Source organism: Pelophylax lessonae, assembly GCF_965119305.1.
Source record: "Pelophylax lessonae genome assembly, chromosome: 1".
Classification (NCBI taxonomy): Eukaryota; Metazoa; Chordata; class Amphibia; order Anura; family Ranidae; genus Pelophylax; species Pelophylax lessonae.
Window position 1 is genome coordinate 866071845 of NC_138768.1, and position 20012 is coordinate 866091856.

The 20012-nt window shown below is 41.4% G+C and overlaps 2 protein-coding genes across 2 annotated transcripts in view; one reads left to right on the forward strand and one right to left on the reverse strand.

Moving 5' to 3' along the window:
• The window catches only part of LOC309550265 (eotaxin-like), a gene marked incomplete at its 3' end in the record, with an annotated part of 902909 nt that overhangs the window by 783879 nt on the left and 99018 nt on the right, over positions 1–20012 (reverse strand). The gene's annotated exons all lie outside the window — the stretch shown is intronic.
• The window catches only part of LOC309544802 (NACHT, LRR and PYD domains-containing protein 3-like), a 50685-nt gene continuing 47418 nt past the window's right edge, over positions 16746–20012 (forward strand). The window contains exon 1 of the mRNA XM_082243780.1: positions 16746–16847. The gene's annotated coding sequence lies outside the window, so the exon portion shown is untranslated. The remainder of the gene's footprint in view (positions 16848–20012) is intronic.

Here is a 20012-nt window from a genome sequence, read left to right on the forward strand (position 1 = left end):
ACCCCATTATCAGTGGGTCCTACACTATCCATGAAAAAGAGATGAATCCAGCCTTTCTAACCCATGGAGATAATACTCCTTGCTGGGAAAAATGTGCAAATGCACTACAGGGGACTCCACCATCAAGTGGATATAGGAGGAGTCCCCTGTAGTGCATTTGCACATTTTTCCCAGCAAGGAGTATTATCTCCATGGGTTAGAAAGGCTGGATTCATCTCTTTTTCATGGATAGTGTAGGACCCACTGATAATGGGGTACTTTGATGCAGTAGTGGGCTTGAGCACGATATGGCCATATGGTGGGACCAAACCCCCATTTTTATTTATGGACTCTCTTCAGATTTGGTAGTAATTTCCTTTGCATTTGCGCGCTATTCTTTTTTAATATAGGTGATCAAATACCACCTTAAGAAAGCTCTGTTTGTGTAAAAAAAAGGACATCAATTTCATTTAGGTACAGCGTCGCACGACCACGCAATTGTCCGTTAAAGTCACGCAGTGCTGAATCGCAAAATAGGACCTGGTCAGGAAGGGGATAAAATCTTCCGGGGCTTAAGTGGTTAAGGGTGATAGTATGATCCCTTGCTATAAGGGATCCATGCATAGGGTTTTTAAAAGAATGGTTATATATCTGAGAACTTCTGCTAAGAATATAAAAAAGGACTGGTGATAAACAACGCATACTCAGACTGGTCTGGAGTGGTAAGTGGGGTCCCCCAAGGTTCTGTCCTGGGACCAATTCTGTTCAATTTATCCATTAATAATATAGAGGACGGGATCAGTAGCTCAATCTCAGTTTTTGCAGATGACACAAAAATAGGCAGGGAAATAACTTCTCATCAGGATATCTTACAGAATGACCTGAACAAAATAACAGAGTGGGCAATTACATGGCAAATGAGGTTTAATGTGGAGCAAATGTAAGGTAATGCACTTGGGGGGCTAAAACATATAACATATAAATGCAAACTACTCACTAGGGGGAGAACCTCTGGAGGAATTAAGGATGGAGAAAGATCTGGGAGTCTTAGTAGAAGATAGACTAAGCAAAAGCATGCAATGTCAAGCTGCAGCTGCCAAAGCCGGCAGAATATTGGCATGCATAAGGAAAGGGATGTATTCCAGAGATAAAACTATAATCCTTCCACTTTATAAAACTCTGGTCCTGACCACATCTGGAGTATTCTGTCCAGTTCTGGTCACCAATCCTCAGAAGGGATGTGCTGGAACTAACTGGAGAGAGTCCAAAGAAGGGTAACTAAACTAATTAGGGGATTGAAGGATCTTAATTACAAGGAGCGATTACAAGCTCTTAATTTATTCTCGCTGGAGAGGGGACATGATAGCGATTTACAAATACCTCAATGATGATCCCCGCATAGGAAAAAAAATATTTAGTCTCAGGGAGTATAAGAGGACACGTGGCCACACAATGAGATTGGAGGTGAAGCGGTTAAACCTTAACCACTTCCCGCAAACCGACGTAGCTCTACATCAGCTGCAAAAGTAGTTGTAGTGGGGTGATGCCTGCAGCTAGAGGCATCATCCTGGTACCAATTTTTAGAGCTTTCAGGTGGTAACGGCCGATGCAGCTCGGGAGCCGCTCGGTTGTTACCCCAGTGATCGGGTCGGTACCCTTTCTGCAGCTCTGCAGAGCAACCAGCCAGCACCTCCGTCGGCTGGTTGGAGTCCCAAATGAAGCCGGATTCGGCTTAGATCGGGTCTCCAATGATGTAACCCGGAAGCGGGGTCCATGACGTCACGTCCGGGTTACTCAGTGGCTAAAGGCGCTGAATTTAAAAAAGATACAGTATTCAAAAATGTCATTTTCAGAATTTTTAATACATTGAAGTGCAGTGGAGGGGTTTGGTGTCTTTTAGACCCCTTATCCCTCCATAAAGAGTACCTGTCACTGACTATTACTGTCACATGGGATGTTTACATTGCTTGTGACAGAAATAAAAGTGATCAGATTTTTTATTTTTTTTAAACCTGTGCTAAAATTTAAAAATTAAATAAAAATAAATAGGAGAAGAAAAACGGAAGTCGTGCCCGCAAATGAAATCGCTGTTCAAACCACACACGTGAGGTATCCCCACAATCACCAGAGCGAGAGAAATAATAAAAAAAAAAAAAAGAGCTACTCTGTAACTCTAAACTGGTAACTGTTAAAATTTTTTAAAGCATCGCCTATGGAGATTTTTAGTGACCGTACTTTGTTGCCATTCCGTGGGTGTGCGCAATTTTAAACCGTAACATGTTAGGTATCTACTGTATTTACTTGGCATGACATCATCTTTCACAATATACAAAAAAAATGGGCTCATTTTACTGTTTAGTTTTTTTTAATGCAGTGAAATGTCTTTTTTCAAAAAAACATGGCATTTAAAAGACCGCTGCGCAAATACCGCGTGACAAAAAATATTGCAGCGACCGCCATTTTATTCTCCAGAGTCTTTCCATAAAAAAAAAAATATATATATATATATATATATATATATATATATATATATATATATATATATATATTTAATGTTTGGGGGTTCTAAGTAATTTTCTAGCAAAAAATACTGATTTTAACTTGTAAACAACAGAAATGGGCTCGGTCCAGAAGTGGTTAAGCTGCGTAAGGTTTTTTTTCATTGTCAGGGCGGTAAGAATGTGGAACTCTCTTCCACAATTGGTGGTGTCAGCGGGGAGTATCGATACTTTAAAAGACTCTTGGATGTGCATCACAAAGAACACAATATTCAGGGATATGGGAAATTAATCTCGTCACTGACACACACACACCTGTACAGGTCTAACTGGATGAACTATTGTCTTTATTCAACCTAAACTACTATGTAAATATGTAATAGCAGAGCCAAGTGCTGTGTTTTTTTTTACACATATGTTATAATATGATGGGCTAAGAAATAAAGTTTTGTTATATTGTAAAGTCCTAATAACGATGGTGTCGTTGTGTCTAGGTGTGCGGAGTGATGGTCGGATTTTGGTTGTAATTTCACTCAAAACCGACAAGATGAATATCAACTGCCAGAAGAGAAATGACAGCTTGGGAGGAGCTGCTCCTGGTAATCAGAGATTAATCCCTGTTTATTTATTTTTATGATCAGCTAAAACGATACTAAAGTCTCTATTTTCTTTTATTTTGTTTAAAAAGAATTTTTAAACAATTTCTTATTAAGCAATTTTTTTAGTTTACTTTCAATAATAATAAAATATTTAAAAATAATAAATATTTTATATATATATATATATATATATATATATATATATATATATATATATATATATATAAATAAAATAAATATTTTATATATATATTAAAATATAATATATATGTATATAAAAAAATGATATATATTTTTTATATATATATATATTTTTTTATATATACATATATATATATATATATTATATTTTAATAAATATATGTATGTATGTATGTATGTATGTATGTGTGTGAGTATATATATTATATTTTAATATATATATATATATATATATATATATATATATATATATATATGTATATATATATATATATATATATATATATATATATATATATATATATATATATATAATATTTAATATATTATATTTAATTTATATTTAATAAATATATATATATATATATATATATATATATATATATATGTGTATGTATATAAAAAAAAAAATATATATATATATATATATATATATATATATATATATAATTTTTTACATATATATTATATTTTAATATATATATATATATATATATATATATATATATATATATTGTTTTTTTTAAATACATATAAATTATATTTTATATATATATATATATATATATATATATACATATATATATATATATTATATAATATTTATTTACATATATATATTATATTTATTTCTATCTATATATATATATATATATATATATATATATATATATATATATATATATATATATATATATATATATATATATACATATATTTTTATATATATATATATATATATATATTGTTTTTTTATATACATATATATTATATACAGTATATATGTATCATATATCATTTTAATATATATATATAAATATATGTATGTATTTATTATATTATATAGTTTGTTTATTAAGCTATTTTGTTTAAAAATACCAAACATGTTATACTTAGCTGCTCTGTGTAATAGTTTTGCACAGAGCAGCCCCGATCCTCCTCTTTTTGCCCCAGTTCAAATCAGCGTGATGACAGATATTGCATGTGATTCGTACCCCGCTGCTCTGCTAATCACATGCGATGTCTGTGCGATGCAAATTCAGCCATACAGATTGTACGGCTGAATTCACATCGCATTCGGACACCACTCGCACAGGACCCTTTTTTTGGGTCCGCACCAGAATTGGATCGCATGGTGGTTCACACCTATGCGAGCCGATTCATGACAGTTCGTACTGCGATATGTGAACTGATCTGGGGGTGTCCTTACCCATGCATTGACACCCCCAGCGATTTGCATATGGCAGTGTGAACTGCCTGCAATTTGAATGCGATGCAGGAACCCAAAGTGGATTTGCAGGGTTCCGGCATCGCATATATGTGAACCGGCACTTTAAGTTCCCCCCGCCGGTGCTCCTGGTGAGTGCCCCTGACAGCAAGCAGCTTGCTATGGGGCACCCGAGCCGAGCCGCTGCTCTGTGTGTCTATTCCAGGGCTTGCTTTGAATCTAGGAGTCAGCTAAAAAAGTTAGGAGCCAGTTTTTTTTTTTCCTTTTCTGGCTGTTGGGCTTTAAACTTCCCGCCCACCCATCCAGAGCCATCTTAGTAGCATTATGGGACCCCTGGGCAAAGTAAGTCACTGGAGCCCCTATAAGCCTGCTATAATTTATGCACCTACTCTCAAGAATTACAACCCATTACTACTGAACCCAACCCATTCAAATAAAAGGGGCTGCAGTATTTACGGTGACATATCGCCTCCTCACTGCCTGTCAGTTGTCTCTGAAAAGATATATGTGTGTGGATTGCTTTTCAGAGGAGTGGCAGTCTTTTTTAACCATTTCTGGACCGGAAGCATTTGCCCCCTTAAAGACCAGGCCATTTTTTGCGATTCGGCACTGCGTTACTTTAACGGAAAATTACGCGGTCGTGCGGCGCTGTATCCAAATAATATTGATGTCTTTTTTTCCCCACAAACAGAGCTTTCTTTTGGTGGTATTTGATCACCTGTGCGATTTTTATTTTTTGCGCTATAAACAAAAAAACAGCGACAAATCTGAAAAAAAAAAAAACTATATTTTTCACATTCTGCTATATAACATTCCCCCCCAAAAAAATTTAAAATGTATTTTTTCATCATTTTAGGCCAATTTGTTTTTTGCTACATATTTTTGGTAAAAAAATAAAAAATAATCGCAATAAGCGTATTTTGATTGGTTTGCGCAAAAGCTATCGTGTCTACAAACTAGGGGAAAGATTTATGTCATTTTTATTTTTTTACTAGTAATGGCAACAGTTTTTTTAGCAGGACTGCGCCAATGTGGCGGACAGATCGGACCCCTGACTGACATTTTTTACACTTTTGGGGGGACCAGTGACATTACTACAGTAATCAGTGCTAAAAATATGCACTGTCACTGTAATAATGACACTGGCAGGGAAGGGGTTAACTTAGTGGGGGATCAAGGGGTTAAATGTAAGCCTAGGGGAGTGTTTACTAACTGTTGGGGGATGGGCTTTTGAAAAGATCATAGAGACCTGTGATCCTATATAGAAGGATCACAGGCTCTCTGTGATCATTCCAGGGAGAAGAACGGTCAGCTGTGTTTACAACAGCTGACCGCTCTTCTCTCTCAGCGGGGAGGGATTGCGGGTGGCAGGCGGCAATCGCGGCCACCAGTTCCGTGCATCGGCATCCCCACTGTCTAGTGGGGGCAGGAGTCCCCTGCCGGCGGTGCGCGCTTGCCACCCAGCACCACGCGCATGACCAACGTAGTACTACGTTGGTTCGCGCAGCCGAGCCAGCCTGCCGCAGTAAGTGGTCGGTAAGTGGTTAACCAGAGACTCAGAGCAGCAGAGGGGGCATTAGTGCAATTGTCAAGGAGAGAGGTGGTGTTTAAACTCAGTTTTTCCAACCTCTAGTGTGCATGTACTCCAATTTGTCACCTGTCCTGCACATCTTAACCACTTAAGGACCGGGCCTTTTTCTTGCATTTGCTGTTTACAAGTTAAAATCTTTTTTTTTTTTTTTTGCTAGAAAATTACTTAGAACCCCCAAACATTATATCATTTTTTTTTTTTTTTTTTTTAGTGAAGACCCTAGAGAATAAAATGTTGCAATATTTTTTTATCACACCGTATTTGCACAGCAGTCTTACAAATGCATTTTTTTTGGAAAAAAAATTCACTTTTTTCAATTAAAAAAAAAAAAAAAAAAAGTAAAGTTAGCCCAAATTTTTTCTATAATATTAAAGATAATGTTACGCCAAGTAAATAGATACCCAACATGTCATGTTTCAAAATTGCGCACGCTCATGGAATGGCGACAAACATTGGTACTTAAAAATCCCCATAGGCGACAGTTTAAATATTTCTACAGATTACCAGTTTAAAGTTACAGAGGAGGTCTAGGGCTCCAATTATTGCTCTCGCTCTAACAATCGCGGCGACACCTCACATGTGTGGTTTGAACACCGTTTACATATGTGGGCGCGACTTGCGTATGTGTTCGCTTCTGCACGCAAGCTAACGGGGACGGGGTGCTTTCATTTTTTTTTTCCTATTTATTTTATGTTTTACTTTTTTATTTTTACACAGTTTTTAAAAAAAAAAAAAAGTTTTGATCACTTTTATTCCTATTGCAAGGAATGTAAACATCCCTTGTACTAGAAATAAGCAGGACAGGTCCTCTTTAATGTGAGATCTGGGGGTCAAAAAGACCTCACATCTTACATCTACACTAAAAAAGAAAAAAAAAAAAAAAAGTCATTTTTTTCATGATGAAAAAAAATGGGCTCTTTAAATCCGTTGGAAGTGAAGTATGACGTTCCTCCAGTCCTCCAAGGCCATAGAGTGGAGTGGGGGCCATCTTGCCCTCACTTTACTTCCTGGCTGAGGGGACAGCAGACCGGATCATTTTCCCCGCGACAGGTGGGTCCCAGCCAGTGTCATTAGTACAGTGACAGTGCATATTTTTTAGCACTGACCACTGTATTGGTGTCACTGGTCCCCAAAAAAGTGTCAAAAGTGTCACTTAAGGGTTTATTTACTAAAGCTAGAGAGGGCAAAATTAGTCACAATTCTGCAGAGAAACCAAACGGCTTCTAACCTCTTAGTGTCCAATTTGTTTGCTGCAATGTCGCAGTCCCGCTAAATATCGCTGATCACCGCCATTACTAGTAAAAAAAAATAAATAAATAAAAATTCCAAAAAAATATCCCATAGTTTGTAAACCAAATCAATATACGCTTACTGAGATTTGTTTTTACCAAAAATATGTGGCAGAATACAAATTGGCCTAAACTGATGAAGAAATTTGATTTTTTTTTTTTTTTTTTTACATTTTTTTATTGGGTGTGTTTTTATAGCAGAAAATAAAAAATATTGTTTCTCTTTCGTTGATTGGTGGACACAGCTCCTGATCTTCTTAACCATTGGGTTATACTGCCCCATACAGGAGTAGGACACTAGGCAGAAAAAAAGTCTGGCTATGCCTATGGGCAGTCCCAGGGGGTGTAGTCCCTCCCTCTGCTATAGGTACTCAGTTTTTTTTTCTAAAAAAGTGGATTTTTCTGCGCTAATTCGATTAATATTATACAAAATTAGTATTATAAAGTGAAGCTGCTGCACAAAGGAATCACAGAAAAAACCCAAACGAATATTAAACAAAATTGTGCTGCGCTAAAGTACAGTGAATAATGAAATCACCAAAAATGCAATAATGATCACGTTGTGTGTATATAAAGGAGGATAACCTGAAACTAATTAGTGATCCTTACTGTGTTATTCCTATAAATAAAAATCAATAATCACGTGTATCATAAATCATCCAGTGCAAAATACATAAAGACAATAAAGGTGCAGAAGGATATTTTAAATCCCAGTTAGATCCCAATAGAGTCCATACATAAAAACACAGAGGAAATTCCAAGAGGGTCTGTCACAGAGTCCCAGAAAGTGCATCCACACAATTCCTTATGAAAATAGGGAAGACACCGGTGTGCAAATCACCCAGAGAAATCGAATGGCTGCTTACCAGAGGGAGTTGGTCTCTCAAGCTAATGAGTAGACCACAGAAAGCTTGTGTGTAATACCAAAGATGGCCACAGGATGTCTCCTTTACAGGCTCAATAGCGATATCCACATGATGGGAAACAAGTTATGTCAAGGACATAGTGTAACTCCGTATAAAAATCATTTATTTTCAATAAAAGGCAGATAAAACACTCACATATAGGATGTAAATTCAAGGCATCCGACCGGTTTCGTCATATGCTTGACGTCACCCCTGATGACGTCAAGCGTATGACGAAACCGGTCGGTGACCCAGACGTGACGTGACCACGCCCCCAACAAGCCGGCTACCATAGACACCAACAGCATGGGAGATGTTCGTTCGTTCCCAGCGTGGCAATATATAACCGCTAGATGCCTTGAATTTACATCCTATATGTGAGTGTTTTATCTGCCTTTTATTGAAAATAAATGATTTTTATACGGAGTTACACTATGTCCCTGTCATAACTTGTTTCCCATCATGTGGATATCGCTATTGAGCCTGTAAAGGAGACATCCTGTGGCCATCTTTGGTATTACACACAAGCTTTCTGTGGTCTACTCATTAGCTTGAGAGACCAACTCCCTCTGGTAAGCAGCCATTCGATTTCTCTGGGTGATTTGCACACCGGTGTCTTCCCTATTTTCATAAGGAATTGTGTGGATGCACTTTCTGGGACTCTGTGACAGACCCTCTTGGAATTTCCTCTGTGTTTTTATGTTTTTATGTATGTTGGGATCTAACTGGGATTTAAAATATCCTTCTGCACCTTTATTGTCTTTATGTATTTTGCACTGGATGATTTATGATACACGTGATTATTGATTTTTATTTATAGGAATAACACAGTAAGGATCGCTGATTAATTTCAGGTTATCCTCCTTTATATACAGTTTTTTTTTCTGCCTAGTCAGGAGTAAGGACCTAGTTTTTCGCTGGGATCCTGGCAATTTTTTCTTTTTAGATAGAATTTTTTTCTCCTGTTTTTTTTTTCCTGTGAGATCTACAATCAACTGCTGGACTGGGCGACAGGCTGGATAATCTAGATTCAGTGGTCACCCCAGTCTGGCCAGTGAGAGCGCTCAGACATCAGCTCCATGCTAGGTCAGCCGCGACATAGCCCCACCGGACGGGGGCTGGCCTGCGAGTTAAACGCCTTGTGAGGTCGCATATGACCAGGTCTCGGCCCGAGTCGCAGCCTTCCTCTTGGCAGACAGCCCCCCCATTTCGATGAAGAGGAGGTTCTGTCTGGAGCAGTGCCCATCTGGTTCCTGGTATGGTAAGTGACTGTCCCCTCTCTCCCCCTGGAGGGTTTTGGGGTGGATGTGGGCCCCTCCATGGGATGGTCAGACCCCTGGGTTCCCCTCCTTCACATTAGACACCCCCCTCATCGGTCTGGTGGTCCCTGTGGGACATATTGCCCCCCCTCTGCCCCCCTTCCCCCCTCCTTTACTGACGCTGGGGCTGTGGGGTGGCCAGGTCAATGGGGCAGGGTGCTGTGCTGTGCTGGCAATGGGGACGCTCCTGCCAGGGGCCCCCTTCCTGCCTGTCCTGTTTTCTGAGGCCTAGGGATCCCTCCTGGGTTCCTTGGAGCCTCGTGGTGCCGCCATTTTGTTGTAGCCTGTGTGCCCAATGCATAGCGGCCATGTTTGTGTAGTCTGGCAGCCATTTTGCAGTGGTATGCCATTGAAAATAGCAGGGGCCATGACAGTGGGGCTTTGTGGGTGACGATTTTGGTGGTGGGAGCCCCTCCTCATCCCCTTGTGCTGACTCCTGGATCTTTTCACTTCCTGATCGCCGCACATGGAGTGCAGATTATCCTGGTGGCTGTAGGTGCCTGTTTCTGTTTGGTGGTGAGTCTGGTGGTGAGTCTGGTGGGGTCGTTTCCATTTCTGCTGAGGATCGATTAAGTGCTCGGTTACTGGCGACAGAGTGGTGCTGCCAGAGCGGTGGGGGTGTCTCTTTTCCCCACCTTATCCCTTTGCAGAGGCTACAAGGCCCTCTGGGTCCCAACCATCCATTGATGTACTGACGGTGGTCCTGGAGTAGTTTGTGTCCCGGGTGGAGGTGATTTTTTTGCTGTGGCCCACAACATGTACACCCTGGCTGGTTCGGCACTGAGGCCGGTATTTACCATTGCACTGGTGTCACAAACTCTGACAGATTGGGCTAAGCTCTTACGCCATGACCTGGAAGGGAAGCATCTCCCCCCTGCCTTTGCTGAGCTGGCGGACCAGGGGCTGCAGTTTATCTGTGATGCCTCTTTGAATGCGGCTTCCCTAGTTTCTATGCTCTCTGTTTCAGCAGTGGTCTTTCGGCGTATTTTTTGGCTCAAATACCGATCTACGGACCGGACTTCTAAGAAGGCATTGACCGATCTTCCTTTTCAAGGAGATCGCCTGTTTGGAGCTACACTTGTACCCTACACTGGAAGATTCGAGACTACCGATGAATGTCTTGGAACTCCGAGCGATCAGACTGTGCCTGGAACATTGAACGGATTGTTGTCAGGGATGTCCCGTGGGGTCAGAATCATCTGATTCACGCCTTTCCTCCTCTCAAGCTTCTGCCAAGACTTCTATGCAGGATCGAGGCAGAAGGGATTCCGGTCATCTTAGTGGCCCCAGACTGGCCTTGCCAGGCTTGGTACGCTGATCTACTGCTGGTCCCCGATGCTCCTTGGAAGCTTCCTTTCAAGGAGGATCTGCTGTCCAAGGATGAATCTTCCATCCTGCTTTACAGTTGCTGGCTTTGACGGCTTGGCTGTTGAACGCCAGGTGCTGATGGATAGAGGTTTGTCTGAGTGGGTGATTCCAACACTGTCAAAAGCTAGGAAATCTACTTCTAGGAAGATATACCATTGTATGTGGAAGATGTACATCGCGTGGTGTGAGTATCTTGAGGTTTATCCTCGTTCTTTTTTGGTGGCTCAGATCTTGACCTTCTTTCAACAGGGAGGTTGAGCAGAAACTGGCCTTGAGTACTATCAATGGCCAGGTGTCGGCCTTAGCAGTTTTCTTTCAACGACCCTTGGCCACACACTCCCTGGTGCATACTTTTCTTCAGGGAGTTCGGCACTTGGCTCCTCCAGTGCGGTCTCCATTCCTGCTTTGGGACCTCAATTTGGTGCTCTCAGTCCTCAGGAAGCCTCCCTTTGAGAATCTTCGGAAGATTCCCCTGCATACGCTGTCCCAAAAGGTGGCCTTTTCGATGGCTATCACCTCTGCGTGCAGGGTGTCGGAATTGGCGGCATTATGCTGTCGTTCACATTACTTGGTGGTTCACAGAGATAAGGTGGTTCTTCGCCCCTGTCTGTCATTCCTTCCAAAGGATGCCTCTGATTTTCATTTGAATGAAGACATTGTGTTGCCTTCCCTCATTCTTTTTCGGTGGCTCGGATCTTGACCTTCTTTCAACAGGGAGGTTGAGCAGAAACTGGCCTTGAGTACTATCAATGGCCAGGTGTCGGCCTTAGCAGTTTTCTTTCAACGACCCTTGGCCACACACTCCCTGGTGCATACTTTTCTTCAGGGAGTTCGGCACTTGGCTCCTCCAGTGCGGTCTCCATTCCTGCTTTGGGACCTCAATTTGGTGCTCTCAGTCCTCAGGAAGCCTCCGTTTGAGAATCTTCGGAAGATTCCCCTGCATACGCTGTCTCAAAAGGTGGCCTTTTCGATGGATATCACCTCTGCGTGCAGGGTGTCAGAATTGGCGGCATTATGCTGTCGTTCACATTACTTGGTGGTTCACAGAGATAAGGTGGTTCTTCGCCCCTGTCTGTCGTTCCTTCCAAAGGATGTCTCTGATTTTCATTTGAATGAAGACATTGTGTTGCCTTCCCTGTGTCCCAGGCCAAAACATCACAAGGAAATTGCCTTGGATGTGATCCGGGCAATTAGGGTGTACCTGACAGCTACAGAGTTTTTTTAGAAAGTCAGACTCACTATTCATGCTCACAGATGGGCCTCAGAAAGTGCGACCATTTCCAGATGGATCAAACAGACGGTGATTCAGGCCTATTCCATCAAGGGTCAGGTTCCTCCCTTCTCAATCAAGGCACACTCTACTCGGGCGCTTAGTGCCTCCTGGGTATTCCGTCATCAGGCGTCAGTGACGCAGGTTTGCAAGGCGGCCACCTGGTCGTCGGTGCACACTTTCACAAAGTTCTATAAAGTGGATATGTTGGCATCTACGGATGCTTCCTTTGGCTGCAAAGTTTTTGCAGGCTGCTATTTGGAGGACCTGGTCATCTTTGAGGGTGTTTTGATCTTTTCAGGTGGGCTCCAGTTGTTTTGGTTGAGCTCCTGTGTACCTGGCTGGCTATAATTTAGACTTGGAAATTGTATTTTTCACTGTTCCCACCCCTTACTTGTATCACTGCTTTGGGACGTCCCAATGGTTATGAATACCAGAAGCTGTGTCCGTCACTGAGCGAAAGAGAATATTTGATTTTTGACTTGCCGTAAAATCCATTTCTCTGATGTTCATTGACGGACACAGCACCCACTCTGTGGAGTTGTAATGCTTCTGATACTGCTTGTCACAAAACTGAGTACCTATAGCAGAGAGAGAGGGATTATACCCCCTGCGACTGCCTATAGGTGTAGCCAGATTTTTTTTTTCTGCCTAGTGTCCTACTCCTGTAGGGGCCAGTATAACCCAATGGTTAAGAAGATCAGGAGCTGTGTCCGTCAATGAACATCAAAGAAATGGCTTTTACGGTAAGTCACAAATCCATTTTTTTTTTCAGTCTTTTTTTGTTTATAGGCCAAAAAAGAAAAAAATGCAGAGGTGATCAAAAACCACCAAAAGAAAACTCAATTTGTGGAAAAATTTGTGGAAAAAAAGGACATAAATTTCATTTATGTACAGTGCATGACTGCTCAGTGCACGACCGTGCAATTGTCAGTTAAAGTGACGCCGTATTTCAAAAAATGGCCTGGTCATGAAGAAGGGGGTAAACCTTTCGGGGCTGAAGTGGTTAATATGACTAAAGCTGGCCATACACCAGAAAAAAATGTGCAGCGCATACAGTAGAACAAAGTGCATCTAGAAAGTTCATAAGATCATAAACGTAAAGTGCATTCAAAATACATATGAATCAAAAAGTGCATAAATATATTTCAATATGAAATTACATTTTATATATATATAGCTCAAAAAAGTAAAGTAAACTTTGAAAACACATCCGATCTCAATGATGAAAAATCTCATGCAGGATATCTATACTGCTATCCATATACAGTATACAACAATAATATAATTCAGACTTTCTCAACATTTTGAACCCAGAAAAACCCTTAAAATAATTTTTAAGTTTCAAGGAACCAATGCTAAAACCAAATCATCAAAGACCAGGATGAAAAATTCCCCTTACATTAGTGATCATTGGGATGTATAACCTCCTTTCATTGGAGGTCAGAACGCCATTCTTACAGACAGCCAGGGCTTTTTTTCTCAGCAAATAGGTGCAGGTACTCCCCCCCTTCCGAGCCGTCTTGTCTCCACCCCCTTGCCACCTCTGAGCTCTGTCCCTTGGTTCCATGTCCCACCCACCTCCCCTGACTGCCCCTTTTAGAGAATACAGAACAGAGTATAATTTTTTAATGCTAATTAGTTTGTATGGAATCTGCTAATGAAAGGCAGTAAAAGAGGTCCCCTGCAGCCAGCAATAATAGTTCCCCCCCCAGCAACAATAGACCCTCTCAGTAATAATTGATCTCCCCAGCAATAATAGATCCCTCTGATCAACTAAAGATTCCCCAGCAACAATAGATCCACCCCAGCAATAATAGACCCCCACTAGATCTCCCATTAGCCAGCATTATTAGACCCCCCCCCAGCAGCCAACAACAATAGAGCCTCCCTCAACAGTAGATCCTACCCATCAACAATATATCCCTCCAGCAACAATAGGAGCCCCCACCAGCAGCAACAGACCTCCCCAGCAACATTAGATCCCCCAGCAGCCAGCACCAATAGACCTTCCAGCACACCCCAGCACCCCTTGGTATTATACACATTCAGTGCTGGAGGTGCTGAAACTGCGTTCCTGCTGAAAAAAAACCCTGCAGACAGCTTATTGGTTTCATGCAACTGGCTTTACCTAGTTCCATTGACCCTGGAACTTTGAAGGCACCATTTGATGGTAGGCCAGTCAGCCACAGCTCAAGGCAACCTCTGGAAGAACTCTAGGCTTGCACGAAACCCTGGTGGAGAATGGTTGATGTAAAGCAACCCTTATCATTTCTCATATACCATTTCTCATGTATACTTCCTCAGAACAGTGCCCATACATGATGTGAGAGTTACATTAATTTTGGATCTAACCCATTAAGTATATGCTCAGTTTTATTGCTTTTACCCTCTATGATTACACCGGGTCAATTAAATAGAAGGAAATCACAAATGGAGCCCAGTAGTACCTTGAGATAGGTTGTGGACCCCAATAAAGATAATCCAATGCGGTGTGTTTGCAAACTCCAGAGAAGCCTTAACCCTGAAGAAGGAGGCATTTTAAGACCCCTGAAAAGTGTTGGCAGGTTTTTCTTGAAAATAAGAGCAAATAGAAAAAAATTTAAGTATTTTGACCTCTTATGTTTGACACGCCTACATGACAATTTATTATCATTAAAGTCTTAAATTCAGTTCTCAGACCTGTAAATGTATTTTCTGTGTTTTTCTAGATAACATCAGGCTGTTACCCCAGCAGGTGTATGAGTATAGTGATTCATCACTGAGGAGGATACACGAATATTACAGAGATGATCTGCTCTACATCCTGGAGAACCTGAACCCCCATGCCCTCCTGGTAGAACTCAAATCTTGCAATGTGTTAAACACAGATGTAAGAAAAAGATATTTCTACAATGCAATTCTCCTACAGTAAATAATGTATAGAGGCAGGGCCACTGATAAGGTAGTACAGCCAGCCCTCCTGTACTGGGCCCAGGCCACATCAGTTCAAAAGGGGGGCCTGGGCATCTGCTGAGCAGGAGGGCTGACTGTACTGTCTTTTTGCAGACAACAATCCTCTTCTGCCTCCTCCTGCAGCATTGCCAGCTTCTCATCCTCTGCTGCACCTCAGGGGATTGGTAACATGTGCCCCTTCAATTTTCTGTCCAGACCCTCCCTGTGCCCCTTTCCCTCACAGTGCTGTCGGCTTCCCTCCTCTCTGGCCTGCAGCTGCTATGGGCACACAGGGAGATATTTCAGGATGGAGAGCAGGGGAAGGGGCCAGTAAATATGTAATTTACTGGTCCCTTCCTTTCCTGCATGAGAACAGTGAGCCATCGGTACCAATTACTCCTGTGTTAATTCATCACTAAAGCATAGTGAACTGTGTTTACTATGCTTTAGTTTATGATTGAGCAGGAAGCCTCAGAGCGCTTCCTATTCATTGATCTGCGTAGCTCCAATCCGTGCCGCTGTCCCTCGGAAGTTCCGTCCTCCTCCTCCTTCCCCCGCCGCTGAACCAATTGAATTGCGCAGCGTGCTTCGCACATGTGCAGTAGGGGATCGGCTTTGAAGCTGAAAAGGATGTTTTGGCTTTGTTGTCACCCACAGTGAGATAGGGCAGTGGTTCTCAACTCCGGTCCTCGGGACCCACTAACAGGCCAGATTTTAAGTATTACCTTGGGGGATGCAGACTAGAATACTGCAATCACTGAGAAGCAAATGAGATCACCTGTGATGTAATTTAGTTATCTTGCAAACCTGGCCTGTTGGTGGGTCCCGAGGACCGGATTTGAGAACCACTGAGATAGGGTATACTGTGGAATTTTGGATCCAACCTAATCCAATTAATCTATTTATGGAAAAGCCTCTTGGAAGCTCTTTTAGTATTAATTGGCTTCACTGTTTTTCTATATCTTCTTGTCTTGAAAATTTTTCATCAACTGGTCTGTGATTATGTGCTGCTATTGGTTGCACTGATTTTATATTTCTGGTGGATCTTACTTTGGACAACCACACTTGGTGGTATTTTCTTCCTACAGGTTGCGATGCATCTTGCTAAAGATTAAAGTGGTGTTAATTCAACTGTTTCGGATCTGGAAGAAGCCCCTATGTCTGGGCAAAACGCGTAGATCCAGAATTACCCACATCTGTTGTAATTGATTGTGCATAGTAAGACACATCATTTTGAGAAATGTATTGCTAAAGATGTTATCAGTTTTTAATATTTGATATATTAATAAAATGAATATTGCTTATTTGTTAATTTATGCCTGGCACCTTGAATCCCTCTATTTCCCTACCCCTATTTCTCCTGAGAGGGAGTAAGAGTGGTGGGCCCCATTTTTCTTTTTCAGAATATTTTTAAATTGTAGAAAATATAAAAAAAATAAATAAATAAATAAATAATATATATATATATTAGAAAACTAACAAAAAAAACCCCCATATTTTTCAGAAATACCAATAGAAAAAGACCTGCCTTCCCTCTCACGCACCTTGATAGTAGATGTTCAGGATGTGGGAAGAGAAGCTGTGATTGGCCTCTGGGAATGTCTCCATTCGCTACAGAAAAATCATCCTAATTTATTGGCTGTTCTGGATGAGATTAGCCAGAAAGGTAACAGGACTCTATCAAAACTGTAATAATATATTCATTGACACCAATTACTTTTATGTTCTCAGTAAAGTATAAATGTGCTCTCCACTTTTATTATTTTCTTTCTTTTGTACCTCTTTTGTTCCCGTTTCCTGCATAAAACATCACTGTACCAAAATCTGTATAGTTTATTTATTAACACAAACCTTTTCTATTGTTTTCTCCAACGATGTACACATTTAGCAGTTACTGATGCATTTGGTAATTAGGGGTCTATTTATACAAAATTCACTCAACTGTCACGAATAATCACCATATTTTGCCTGATACATCTATTTCCGATGATTGTCGGCTTTATTTAAAGCGGAGTTCCGGGCACAGAAATGATTTTTTACTGAACATACCCCCGGGACAGTCAGGGCTAGCACATTCCACAATGGCTAGCCTCTGATCTGTCCCGGTTCGCACTTACCTTTTAGAAGAAATAATTACTTAGAAAATTTCTTCCACAGCGTTTCCATCTCTGTTGTGGGCAGCTGAAGCCGGCGCGGTCCTCTTCTCTGTCTTCTTCCGCGTCTTCGTGTCCCAGAATGCACTGCACCGGCCCCTCTCGTCACTTCCGGTGCGGCGCCGCATTCCTAAACAGCTTCTGGGCATGCCCAGAAGCTGTTTAGCAGGGGAATGCAGCGTCGCCCGGAAATGACGAGCGGGGCCGGTGCCGTCGCATTGATTCCTGGGAGCTATGACGTTTAGCTCCCAGGAATCATCGCGAGGCAGGAAGTGACGGGGTGAGCCGCGGCTCCGAGGGAGGAAGCAGTGAGAGGTGAGTATTTACGATCTTCAATAAAAAGGTGAGTAAACAAAAAAAATAAAAATAACTATCCAATTCCTTTTCAGGTGAGCTCTACCTAGCGGAGGGGCACAAAAAAAAAATCGTTTTTGTGCCCGGAACTCCGCTTTAATGGCCATAATGTGGCATTTTACTGATTGAGGTATTTAAGGAAAACACTGCATTATGGCCATTGAATAAAGCTGACAGTCAGAGGAAATAAACATAATGGGCGAAATACAAATTATTTGTGAAACCTGAGTGAATGCTTGAGACATTCACACAGTATACAAAAAAAATTGACCTCTTAGTGTTACATTACACACAGACAACCTTTGCATTTCTTACATCAGTTTTAGAAAATTGTAGCTAACCAGAAACTGACATGAAGGTGTCATTGTTATTAGCATTAATTTAGCATGAGCAACTGAGACAAGGAAGGGTATCTATGGTTGTACAGCTGGTCAGGCAGAGGACTGTGGCTGGTAGGGGAATCCTGGAACAGTTGAAGGTCAGGGCAGGTAGTAGGCAAGCATAATTAGTGATGGACGAACGCCAGCCTGTAAATTTTTTCAAAAGTCCGCGAACCGCGAGTTTCGCGGTGGGCCCCATTGACTTTAATGGGAGGCGAACTTTAAAAACCTTTAGGTCATATTTGCAGCCACAAAAGACTTACTAGCTGTGCACAAATAGTCCCAGCACATGGACAATGTCATAACAGAAGTATTGCAATTGAAAAAGTTGCCCTAAATGTTTTATTTTTTTTTTTTTACAGCAAAAAATATATATATATATTTTTTTTTTTTCATAAATCAGCCAGAACTGACAGCAGCCGGTAAATACATTGTCTAATACATATAGGGTCCATTCACACATCTGTGACATCCACTGGATACCTGGCCCCTATAGTAAAAAGACTGTAATAGACCCTAAAACGACATTGGAGCATTTTAAATGACTTTTGTGGACATTGACATAGTGATTTGTGTGAGATCAAAATTAGCGATTTGAGTGTGACTGCACCCGATTTCTCTAACTGCCCCTACAGCAAACACAGGATACCTCTCCCCAAGCTCAAAAGATACTAGACCTACACCGAAATACCAGCCCTGGAAAGGACTTTTGTGGACATTGACAGAGCGATTTTTGTGACTGCAGCCGATCTCTAACTGCCCCTAAAGCAACCACAGGATACCTCTCCCTAACCTGAAAATAGACTGTAGTAGACCTATACCAAAATACCAGCCCTGAGAAGGACTTTTGTGGATCTTCACAGCGCTATATGTGTCTAGCAAACTCTCCCTAATGAGCACAGCAGACCTCTCCCTACACTGGCAGAAAGCGGAATGTAAAATGGCCGCCAGGTCAGGTCTATTTATAGGGTAGGGGGACTGTCCATGTGCTGGAATGTTTCAATTGGCTGTCCCGTTCCACCTGACGGCTGTGTCATGGGTCAAAGTTCTTCTGAATGAAAAAGAAAAGCAAAATTTGCCGCGAACCGACCGCCGGGCGAACCGCAAGGCCATCTCTAAGCATAATCCGGTAAACCGTTCCAAGGTCAGGGCAGGGAGTGGGCAAGAATAATCCAGTAGACAGTTCTGAGGTCAAGACCGGTAGAGGACAAGGACCTCTTAGTGTTACATTACACAGAAACAACCTTTTAATGTCTTACATCAGTTTTAGAAAATTGCAGCTAACCGGAAACTGACATGAAGGTGTCATTGTTATTAGCATTAAATTACAAAAATTAAAATTAATATATATATATATATTTTTTTTTTTAATGATATTTTACAATATTGGCTGTACTTGGTTGCCCCAAGGTCTTAGTACAGGATATTATAGTTCTTGGCTAGATGGCACTGGGACTGAGCAAGTGAGACAAGAAAGGGTACCTATGGTTGTACAGCTGGTCAGGCAGAAGACTGCGGCTGGTAGGGGAATTCTGGAACAGTTGAAGGTCAGGGCAGGTAGTAGGTAAGCATAATCAAATAAACATATCCAAGGTCAGGGCAGGTAGTGGGCAAGAGTAATCCAGTAAATGGTTCCTGGGTAAATGTGTATAGCAGGCCAGTATAATCCAGTAGACAGGGGGTCAGGGCAGGTAATGGGCAAGAATAATTCAGTAGACAGTTCTGAGGTCAAGGCCAGTAGAGGACAGGCATAATACGAGGTCAAGTTCAGGTGGCAATCCAAAAGAGTAGTCCAGGTAGAAGGCAGGGGTCTACCATGAAGAATCCAAACAGGTAACCCAGCAGGTTGGACAAGACAGGAAGGGAGCTTGGTGGAAAACGCTATCACAAGGCCAAAGCCTTGGGCTTGTGATGCCTAAATCTGGCACTAGAAATGTGCAGCCA